Below are 12,240 nucleotides of genomic sequence, written 5' to 3' on the forward strand. Positions count from 1 at the left end.
TGGAGGAATCCATGACTTATTATCTAGAACAACTACTAGCAATGGTGGGAGAGAAGTGGTGCCAAAGTGCCTAGATTGTTGATGTCATCTAGCAGTATATTGGAAGCCTTTTATGGAAAGAAATACAAATTTAAAATGTTTGATGTTGGTGACCTACTGTTACTGTTTAATTCCAGAATAGGTCCACACCCCAAAAAGCCTAAGTTGCATGGATAGGGCCATATCGGATATTCACAAACTTTGGAATGGGTCATTTGAATCGGCAACATTAGATGGTGTGAAACTACCTAACCTAGTGAATAGTTTCCATTTAAATCCTTTTTTGGGAAGCCTCCCAATGGAATGCCCTTTTTTTCTATTTATGTCACATTATTGTTGAAGAGGGTTTCACTCCACCTAGTATGCATGCTTTGGGTTGTTTGCACATGACTTCATGCATCATTATTTTATTATAGGATGGAATTTTCACCAACTTGTTGAGCAGCTCTATCATCTCAAACCGTGCTACTATTCAATTCTGTAATCATGATTTCGTTTTTAGAGCCTAGTTTCCCATTATCCCATCTTCTTCAAGGTTTGTTTTATTTGCATATTTTCATTATTTTCTTTCTTTGAGCTCATCGCTTACTTGCTTCCATACTTTTTACATGTGCATTCACTCATGTTTTCTATTTTCCTTCACAATAATGGTCGAACTCATAGTAGTGTTGGATGATGTTAACACAAACTATGATTGAGCTTGTCAACACAAATTGTAACCAACCTTGGCTTGAGAAGGTGGATCTACTAGTTTTATTCACATCTATGGTTTCTTGTTAGAGTAGCTAGCCCGGATACCATAAAGAAACTCATTGAGGTGTATAAGAATGGAGTTCTTAAGGTAGCAACTCACGGAGCTTTCATCTTAAGCCTTGAGTATGTGTCAAAACTCTTCCATCTGTCTCTAGATGAAGTAACAAATATTTCTTTTACCACCAAGGAGGAGATACAACAATTCTTTGGTTCAAAAAACTACAAGCACTTGTCCCTTTATTGAATGTTTTTTTTCAAGAGTTTTTCTCCTATATCCTATCATCAGTATAGATGTCAATATATGCATCAGTATGTGCCTCGATAAAAGCATCAATGTAGATGTCAGTATATACATCGATATGTGCCTCGATAAAAGCATCGATGTAGATGTCGTATATACATCGATAAAAGTGATAGTATAAGTGTCAACAATTTAAAAAAAAAATACTTTTATATCAAATTTTTGAGAAAAAATATTAACAATTGATTTACATAAACTTAATGACGGCTCATCTTCCACAAGATCCATTGCTCTAAAGAGATCAATTTCTCATAATATCTCTATATCCCCTACATCTTTGACAGCTAGTATATGCTTAAAAAGTAATTCATTGGCATCCATGAATCTGAGGAGATACTATCAGTGGATTTGATGGAAGTTGATGAGGCATCATCATCGTCATCTTGTGATGGTCCAACATAATGATTTTCAATGTCATCATGAATTTCTTCATTACGATCATGACTGTCATCTCTAATAATGTGTAAATCTTGGGTTTCATGATCTAATAATTCATTTGTGTGCAAGGTATGATCTACTTCTATAGTACCACCATTATAAATTTGAAGGGTGTGGTTGAAAAGTTACAAGTTATTCTTTCACTAAGTGTTATTGTCTCACTAAGTGTACATTATAAAAGATAAAGTAATAACAAGTAAGCTTTAGAGAAAATAATACCTTCTCACATTTTTGTGGTAGTACAAATGTATTCCAAAGATCTATCCACAACTTAGTGGATTCAATTGTAACAAATCCACTATTGTCTCTTCTTATAGTTATGGTTAGAGTATTGATGACCACTTGAAACCATTGCACATCCAGAATGTTGAATTGTCTAAATCCAACTCTAATTGTGTCTTATATAGTCCCACAATAATCAAGATTGGAGAGAATAACATTTGGGACACTAGCACTAGCTCAACTCTATGGTTCAAAGTTAGCCATTACTCCACAATCAAAAGTTGTTCTATTCTTATCTATTCACTCCACACAAAATAATGTGTATGTGACCATAGTGCTCCATTTTTTGATACTACATTACATATACAGAAAAACAACTTTTAAAGAGAGTGTTATTTCAATTGTATGTAGAGAAATTTAATTATTGAATATGGATGTGTTAGTTTGATTTACATACATGCCAATCACATCCTCTTGTGAATTCCATCACTTACTCACCCACTGATTTGTTCACTATCCTCTCTTGATTCCCTTAGATTTTGTTTTGTCCATCTAAGCAGCATATTGTTAGAGAGTTGTGCAAGCTCAAGAGGATATGGAAGATGTATGTGTCTTCCTATTTTTGTGCGTTTAATGTCTCCAGTTATGCTTCTTTATATCTATCAAGCCAATTTTTCATTTCTCAAGAATTCAATATACAAAATCTATTGATCTCAGCTCATCTCATAATGTCTCATCCATCTTATGAGCTAGCCCTTTTCCTTATGGTACCTCTCTAACTATCCATTCATCCTCTTTGTTGTGCCAAAGTTGAGGCATGTCAGGCTAAATTTATCTAAGGAACTCAAAGATGTACACCAATGGTTCTTGTACTAACCAACCTTCTACCATGCTCCCTTATGGCCTTACCCTTCATCAATGAACAAACCCCTTCAAGGTCTTCATGAATCTCTCTAAGAAAAACATTCATCGGTTATGAACAGTGCCAACACAATTGTAACCTCCTCAACTCCATATACAAGCAATGGCATCTAAGTGGAGAGAATACTTGTTGAAAAGTTTATCTTAATCAAACACACTACTTATAAGGAGTTCATTCTTGCATCTTCAATTTTTTGTGAGTTTATCTCCAAGGATATCCATCGAAATAAGGTACTAATATTTTGAATTCACTTATGCAATCTTTAATTGCAATAGGAAGCATAAAGTGCATTGTGACACACGTATATTAGTAATGAATATATATATGATAAAGGAGAGAGAAAATGAGTTATATATACCTGTAAAAACTTATGCTAGTCGTGAAACTTTAGGCCACTCAACTTATTGTTTCGAGTAAATACACCCTTAATACAATACATGTGTCTCATTGGTGTACAAATGGATGCAATAATCTTCTTTACTGTTTTCTCCTCTATGTTGGATAAAATCCAAGGTGCTAGGGGTAGGACTACTTTGCCTGATTCATCTACTTATCCGTGCAAAGCTTCCATCTTTTTGATTGAGTAAGTGGTATATTTTTTGAGTGATATCACAGGTCAAAATATTTTCCAGTCAGGCTTATGGTGGCCCAATAGTCTTAAGCTTGTGATTTTTATTAAATTGGGTCAACCTAATGCTATGGATAGAATGCCACATTATCCTGTATTACTTTAGAGCCTTTTTAAAAATGGGGCCTTGATTTTGTTGAATTGTTCAAACCCCTAGCACATAGAATTGGCAATAAATATATTTGTACCAAGTGGGATGCTAAGGCAATTAGAGACAATAAGGCAACATTAGTGGTAAAATTTTTATATGAAATAATCATGACAATATTTGGATGTCCACTCAAATTGTCAGTGATTAAGGAGGCCATTTCTTGGATAATGTGATCAGAAGTCCCAAAGAGCAGCACATGATTATACATAAGAAATCAAAGGCAAACGGTCAAGCAAGGCCTACCAATGATGTATTATAGAAGATCTTGTAACTGTGTAGTATCACAAAAATCCACATTATAATATCATCAAGCCAATGGTAAAGTAGATTCTACCAATCATGTATTAGATATTATAGAAGATCTTGAAGAAAATGGTCAATGAAAATCAAACTAGTTGGGATCATAGAGGCTATACCCTACACTTTGGGCATTCGGGAGAACTAGTAGCAACCAAACGTATTCCTTGTTCATTGGTGTGTGTGGGTTTCAAGTTGTGGTGCCTATGGAGTTTGTCATTCCAAGTTTTAAAGTATCAATTATTCCCCTACTTCACCTAAAGGGATCCATGACTTATCAGCTGAAACAACTACTATCGTTGTTGGGAGAGAAGTAGCTCTAGAGTGCCTAGACTGTTAATGTGAGATTTTTGTGGAAAGAGATACCAAATTAATAATATTTGATGTGGTTGATCCAGTGTTACTATTTAATTCATGTTTAATTCCAGAATGAGTCCATGCCTTGGAAAGCTTAAGTTGTGGTGGGGATAGGGCCATACCGGATATCTACAAAGTTTAGAATGGGTACATTTGAATTGACAAGATTAGTAGATGGCGTGAAGTTGCCTAAGCTAGTGGAGATTATTATTCCTTTGTTGGATTTAAAAAATTATCAATGAAATATAGGTTTTCAAGTTGATATTTATAATAGATGTCTCAATTCTCAATAATTTCTATATAGATATGATAAGCATGCCTAAAATTACCTCAAATATTTTTGATATGACTAAATATGGGATAAATACTTTCAAGTTTCCTTGGTTTTCTTTTCTTTTTACACAAGTAAAACTACCTTCACTTGTGTGAAAGTAGTTTTTATAGAAATAACCTTACTTTTACTACTTATTTTATGGGATAAATATGGAGTAAATACTTTCTAATTTCATTGATTTTCCCTTCTTTATACAAGTAAAACTACTTTTAGTACTCATTTTAGTAATTTCATTCTTTTACTTCTTTGAAGGGGCTATAGTCCTAAGAAGAGCATAAAAAAGACGATCTCTATTAAATAATTATCATTACGGTCTTGGGATTTTCAAATTTGACATGTTTACAATTCTAAGAAAGAAGACTTACAAACACTTCTAAGAGCTTGTAAGCCCACATTCTTTTCAATTATAGGCATCTTTTACATCTATGCATATGTGCAAGGCTCCTTTATTATGTTTATAATAGTTTTTTTTTTCTTATTAATCTTTTACATCTATGTATACGTGCAAGGCTCCTTTATTATGTTTTGTTTCTTATTAATCTTTTACATCTATGCATGGATGCAAGGCTCTTTTATTATTTTTTGTTTCTTATTACTCTTTTAAATCTATGCATATGTGTAAGGCTCCTTTATTATGTTTATAATAATTATACTATTTTTTGTTTCTTATTAATCTCTCTCTCTCTCTCTCTCTCTCTCTATATATATATATATATATATATATATATATATATATATATATATATATATATATATATATATGCACACACACACACATATATATGTATAGAGATATATATAGATGTATCTATATCTATATATATCTCTATATATACATATATATATATATATATATATATATATATATATATATATATGTATGTATGTATGTATGTATGTATGTATGTATGTATGTATGTATACACACACACACTAGTTTTTTTACCGCACCCACATATAGACTTGAAACTAAATTAAGATCCACAAGTCTTTGACTCATGGAGTACTTAACTTGACACAATGATTTTTTGAAAGACTTGAAACTAAATCAAGAACTCCATTGAGCATGGATGAAAATCATGAGTGTACCTATATATCAGACACCTCCCAAGAGCTTCCATAATCTTGTACCACCCAAGTACATGAAAAAAGGTAGCCAAAACCTCCACATTTTGGCCAATTGACACATGAAAAAAACTACAACCACCCTCAACAATGAAGAGACATATGGAAATAGAACTTAAAATAAGGGTGTTGGTAGTAGGAAAAAAGAAATGGAATGAAGGTCGCTATTCAAACCTCAAACAATGTATGGATAAATTTGGGGTCATGTAACTCAAAAGCTTAAGGGGTGCACTACCAAAAAATCCTATATATCATGTGCGTTCAAGGAGTATTTAAAAAACCCCTTACACTTACATACTTTTATGAATAAAATGACCCCTTTTTCTTCATAAATTTATGGTTTTTTCCCAAAATTGGTTTAAAACCCCCCTCTGTCAATGTAATTCTATAACTTTTTTGGATTAATATACCCCTTATGATGAACTCACATGATACACTTATATATTTTTTAAGTGAACCCCCCGAGCTCAAAAGAATCTCAAATTAAAGAGGAAAGAAGAGCTTATCGATCAAGATTAATGTTGATCCAAGGATTAAAAAAAGAATTCAACCACTCTTTGCACCCCTCCTTTTTAAAACTTTATTTTTCTCTTTTCACACCTCCTTTTAAATTACTCTTTGCACCCCTCCTTTTTAAACTTTGCTTTCCTTAGGGCCCTCTTTACGTTACCAACCATGTAAGTTGTAGAGTTTTCCATAATTATCTTCCTATGAATCATATCTGACAATAATGTAGAGTTTTTAGACTTGCTTTATGTTTCCTTAGGTCCCTCTTTCCATTGCGAAAACCATTTAGGTTGTAGAGTTTCAATAATTCTCTTCGTAGGAATTATACTCTTGACCATAATGTATCTTTCCTTAGGTCCCTCTTTCCATTACCAAAACCATTTAGGTTGTAGAGTTTCAATAAGTCTCTTCCTAGGAATTATACTCTTAACCATAATGTATTGTGATAAAGTTCAAGTCCTAACAAAGAATATGAAAAGGAAATTATATGAAAATTTGTCATAGATGGCTTGCAAAAATTCCTCGAAGATAGCAATTATTATGGCCCATTTGAGTCTCTCTTAGAAATACATTCACAATAGAAACCAAGAAAAAGACTCAACATGTTATGGGAGCTTACCAATGTGCTATAATGGATGCAAGTCTCTCTTCTTTTAGAGATCTCTACATCATCGTACTCCTCCCAAGTCATTGTCACATCAACCTCTTCTTTCAAAGAGCTCTACATCATTTTACTCCTCCCGATCCGTTGTCACACTAGCTTGGTAGGAGTCCAGTGGGTAGCCACTCGCTCACACATGTGTGGTAGCTACACAAGCATCAGGATAGAGTAGAGAAGTAAGAGAAAAACTTAATTACACAGTGGGAAAGTGTTGTATTATGAGAGAAACTCACTTTTATCTAAGCCCATAAGTGTTCACATACTTGAACTATGATCGATCGGGTATCTATCGGCCTATTTCTTATAAAATAATTAATCTCATAATACATGTGTGAAGTATATTTACATAGGATTAATCCTAGGTTACTACATCATGCTCATGGAGCGGGGAATCACCATAAGTATTTTGTCAAACCATTACGAATGCTAGTCCAAGTTGTAGATGTGGACACCGTTACCTCATAAAGCTTGATTGTGCATCCTTTTAGTGTGTGTTTAATGTAAAATAGTAGCAACATCTCTTTATCCCAAAATGGGTTAACATCCCCTCTTCTTGATGTCAACAATTATGTCATCGTCGTGATAGAGTAGAAGACTTTTTTATGGAGAGAATTGAGAAGCGTGATATTGATGTTCTTGATGCTGAGTGAATGCTCATCTCACAGGTCATTATTCCTCCAGAAGTAATGGGGAGGCTTGTTAGTAAATGAAAAGGTTAGTGGTCGATAGGAGTACCTAAATGGGATGGGGGCCTATGTGAGTGATTACATTTTTTTCTTCTTTTTATGAGCTCTTTATTTTATTTTATTTTTTGGGAACCATTATAATGTTTTTATCCTTGAGGTTAGCGGGGTTATAAGGCTTGTTAGCAATGGAAAAATAAAGAGATAGGTGGTCCGAATGAATGTTAAGACAATCGTGAGAATGATAGTGTGAATCTCAGTGATACATTGAAGCAATGTAAAAATGGTAGCTTCTTTTTTTATGCTTTCTCTATTGCCATTCTTTATTGCCAGTATAATTGTGAAGGATTATACTTGACATGTATGTGACTACTCTATGAACCATTATGATGGATGTTATGCATATACTGGAGAATGATGTTGAATTCGCACTTATAACACTCCCTCTCTCAAGATCAATATGAGTGCAAATCCCATGATGATATACCATGCATGTCTGTCATACAAGACTTCCCATGTGTAAGAGGCATAACACACATGAAGGTGATGAGAACGCATTTACATATTCTTGTACGTATGATCATTTCCAAATAACATAAGTGACAAATCTTACTACAAAGAGTAAGCGAGGTCAAACTTATACCATATGGTTGTTATTTCTAAGCATCAAATGTGACTTATGATTCAAGTGCCCAAATCTTTTATACCATAAATCTTCAACAAACATGTACTGTTTACCATTTATTGCATTCACTTGTAGAATAGAAGCAACTAATCTATAAAACCTTCCATCCTTGATGATTTTTGTAACAACACAATAACCCTTTTGATTTATATTTTCTAAGACATTGACCCACCATCAAACTCAACCTTCATATTATTTGCTCAAAATAAAGTAAAACATGGAGAACAGTATACACAACATCGTGCTTGCATGTACTCATATATATGGGTATGAAACCCACACCTTAAATGAAATTTAAATAATAATAGTTTAAAAAATCATATTATCAAAAGAAGAATATGGAGTGACTTGTTTAATCCTTGTGGGGGGTCATATGAGAAGAGGCATGGCTATCACAATCCCCATGATTCTTGATCATCATCATGATGAGAAATTTAATCACAAGCATTTGTAGAGACATTTTGCTAAAATACATCAAATTCTCTCACGTTATTAGTATTATTACTTGTTCCTTAAAATATAATAAAGAGATGTTCACCTAGGGAGTTGTCATCTGATGTGGGAGTTGTTATTTGATGTATACTTGCCTTGCTTCTTCCTATTGTATTGCTCTTTATTTTGATGTATTTGTTTCTTTCTATATTGATTGAAAAGTGGACAATCTTACAACAACATTGGCATTGAAAGAACTTTTAGATATTTAGTATTAGTTTTATTTGCATTAGTCCTCACATACTGTCATCACTCATCACTCATCACTCACAGGTGAGTCCTAAAGCCAAGATAATAGAGCCAAATATTCTCCACCTAGTGCAGATGGCGATTGTGAATATTGTGTTGGGTTTCATGGATCAGGCTCTCCTAATGAAAATCAACTACCTAATTAGATTCTAATCTTACTCTAATGGCAACACAATTAACAAGACTAGTCTAAGGTGGATGATACCTAAGTGAACTCATGATGATGAGTATGTGCAATAGACTTAAGCACAATTAGGTTACAAGATTAAGAGTTGTACTCATAAAGAGACTTGAGATGTGTGCAAGGGATATGATTTCATTACTTGAAATGGCCCCCTTTTATATGAAAAGATACACCCTTGGGCTTGTACATCAATGTGGGATAAATCTATTTGCTCATATGGCTTCATGCTAGACTTTGCACTTTCTTGGCTAGTCAACTCACTCCCTATCTTTTTCTTGTGGACTTTGGCACCACATTTCTCAAAACCCCCCCTTGGTGCCAAACCTTTGGGCTTCTTCTACCTTGGCTACATCATTGGTGCCAAATGGTAGTTATAAGCACTTTTTGTAGGAAGTAGGATTTTTTTTAAACAATAAACTTTTGTTTAAGAATTGGGTAGTGGTTGGATTTTTGATTGCATGCTCATTTGGTCACTTACAACATATTTGAGAATTTTTTTGATGATGAGATGGCCAATGTTCTTGGCTTGCATTGATTTTGTGAAGTCCATGAAAATTTTATTATTGTTCGATGAGTTTAATGTTGATCTTGCCGATGATTGCCATGATGAACATGCGTAAAAGCTTTGTTTGATAATGGCTTTAATGGTACCCATGTCGGTGATGATTTTTAAGTAAAAGTGAGATGCACGTGCGAACAGCCTCTTAAAGAAGGGCTCCTTTACAAAAAAAAACCTTATCTTTATTTTTCTTTTATTTTTTTTAAACATTTATGTGGCCGTTGGCATTGCGCTGATTCTTCTACTGATAAGGTCATCTTCCCTTCCACTATTGCACTATTGGCAATGGTGTTCTCTGCCCGTCGGTCTACTGTGTGTTGCTTCTGCCACTATACGGCTTTCCTCTACAACTTCAAGTTGGTCAGCGCATTTCTCAGTAGCATTAATAGGCATTCATAAACACCCACTCCTCCATGTGCTGATTGTCGCCTGCTCTGCTAACTGCTTGCTTGGCTTCACCTTCTTCTTTTCTTTGTGCTTCTTGCTGTGATTATAGTGACTACCAAAAAATTGGCTTCCTTCTCTATCTTGCGCAGGGCTCTCTCTCTACCGTTGTGGTGTCCCCGAGTACGATTGCTACCATGTGTTGAGTGAACACTAGTTATGCCTTGTCTATGAGGTTGCCCTGCACCTCATCTTATGCTCCCTATGGGCACCTTGCCAAAACATCAAGGTGGTGCTCTTGATTGAAAAAACTAGTGCTGGAGCCTACGCTTGTTGCTACTTAGCAGCTCCACATGCCACAAATGTAGCTCCACATGCCACAAATGTAGCTCCTCCTTACTAACTTGCTTTATCTCCACACAAGCATTGCTTCTTCTCTTGAGACTCAGTGTTGAATATGTTTCTGGCTAGACTGGATAAGGCTAAGCTTGCTTGATGTATTGTACTCTTGTTATAGGTTTTTGTGTTGCCACTATGAGTTGAAGATGAACGAAAGTATGGTTTGAAACACAAGGATCACTAATGGAACCCTAATTGTGGAGAAATGAAAAGAAACAAACTAAGAAACCCTAACTATACAAGAGGGAAACCCTAATAACCTTACTATTGAAATGAAAACTAAGCTAATGGAGACCCTCACCTTAGCTCTGATACCATGTTGAGTTTTATGGATCAAGCTCTCTTAATGACAATCAACTACCTAATTAGATTCTAATCCTACTCTAATGGCAACACAATTAACAAGACTAATCTAAGGTGGATGATATCTAAGTGAACTCGCAATAGACTCAAATCTGTGAAAAAGGCAATTTCATATTGAGTGTGTAAGTGGTGTGACTATCTTGAACTTTGCTTGAAGCACCGGCTAGGGGGCCTAGGAACTCTTTTCCCTAGTACTCGCGGCAAAACATAACCAAATTTCTAAATAGATCCTATCACTAGAGTGGTTGGGCGGTTGGCTAACCCATGGGATTGGATGGGGCTTCTAAGGTGGATGATATCTAAGTGAACTCGCAATAGACTCAAATCTGTGAAAAAGGCAATTTCATATTGAGTGTGTAAGTGGTGTGACTATCTTGAACTTTGCTTGAAGCGCCGGCTAGGGGGCCTAGGAACTCTTTTCCCTGGTACTCGCGGCAAAACATAACCAAATTCCTAAATAGATCCTATCACTAGAGTGGTTGGGCGGTTGGCTAACCCATGGGATTGGATGGGGCTAGACTGGACTGATGGATCCCTAAAATGAAACTCAATTTTGTAAAATTATGATAGTTGAAGTAAATTCCAGATAACCCTTGTTCTATGGAAAAGAATCAATGACTCTGCCTCTTGATGATGAGGAAAAAAGCATTGGACTCTATGATCCAAGTGTAAGTCTCTTAGGTTATAAGATTAAGAGTCGTACTCATAAAGAGGCTTGAGATATGTGCAAGTGATATGATTTCATTGCTTGAAATGGCTCCCTTTTATATGAGGAGATACACGCTTGGGCTTGTACATCAATGTGGGATAAATCCTTCTGCTCATGTGGCTTCATGCTAGGCTTTGCACTTTCTTGGCTACTCAACTCACTCCTTATCTTTTCCTTGTGCTCTTTGGCACCACATTTATCAACAAATTGTCGTTCCGACACTTAGTCTGTAAAACACTTGTGCCTATGTGCTAGGGTCATACTGTGCCTCTCGAGTTCCATTGAAACCCTAAGGCTTCCATAGAACTATCCTAAATGCAGTCCAAAATGGGAAAATTTTTGGATATAGTGATCTGATCAAGTATATTGCCTCAAATCACACCTTTTCAAACCCACCAAGCCTTTGGTCTCATCAAATGACTAACACAAATTTTTGGGTATAGTGATCTGATCAAGTATGTAAGATTCCTCCCCCAGTCCCTTTTTGATGTCCAGCATATTCCCCTGTAATCAATCCCTCTTCAGAAATATAAAGACCTTGTTTCTAACTGTTTTAACCTAGAGAGAGAAAATATTCTAGAGAGAGAATATTCAGATTTTTAATATTTTTGGATAGAAAATTATGTCATCCTATTAAAATAAGTTCCCCTGAAACAGAAATTCAAAAAGAACTTTCCAATGTGCAATTAGAATTTATTGGAAATGGGTATAAAGGACCTTAGCCTAAGGGTCTAGATTTTCAGAAATTTTTGGATTATGGTCCAATTAAGGTTCCTATGGGCCAATAGCATCAATCCA

Source organism: Cibotium barometz, chromosome 6, assembly GCF_041138505.1.
Source record: "Cibotium barometz isolate CiBa-2024 chromosome 6, ASM4113850v1, whole genome shotgun sequence".
In the NCBI taxonomy this organism is placed as follows: Eukaryota; Viridiplantae; Streptophyta; class Polypodiopsida; order Cyatheales; family Cibotiaceae; genus Cibotium; species Cibotium barometz.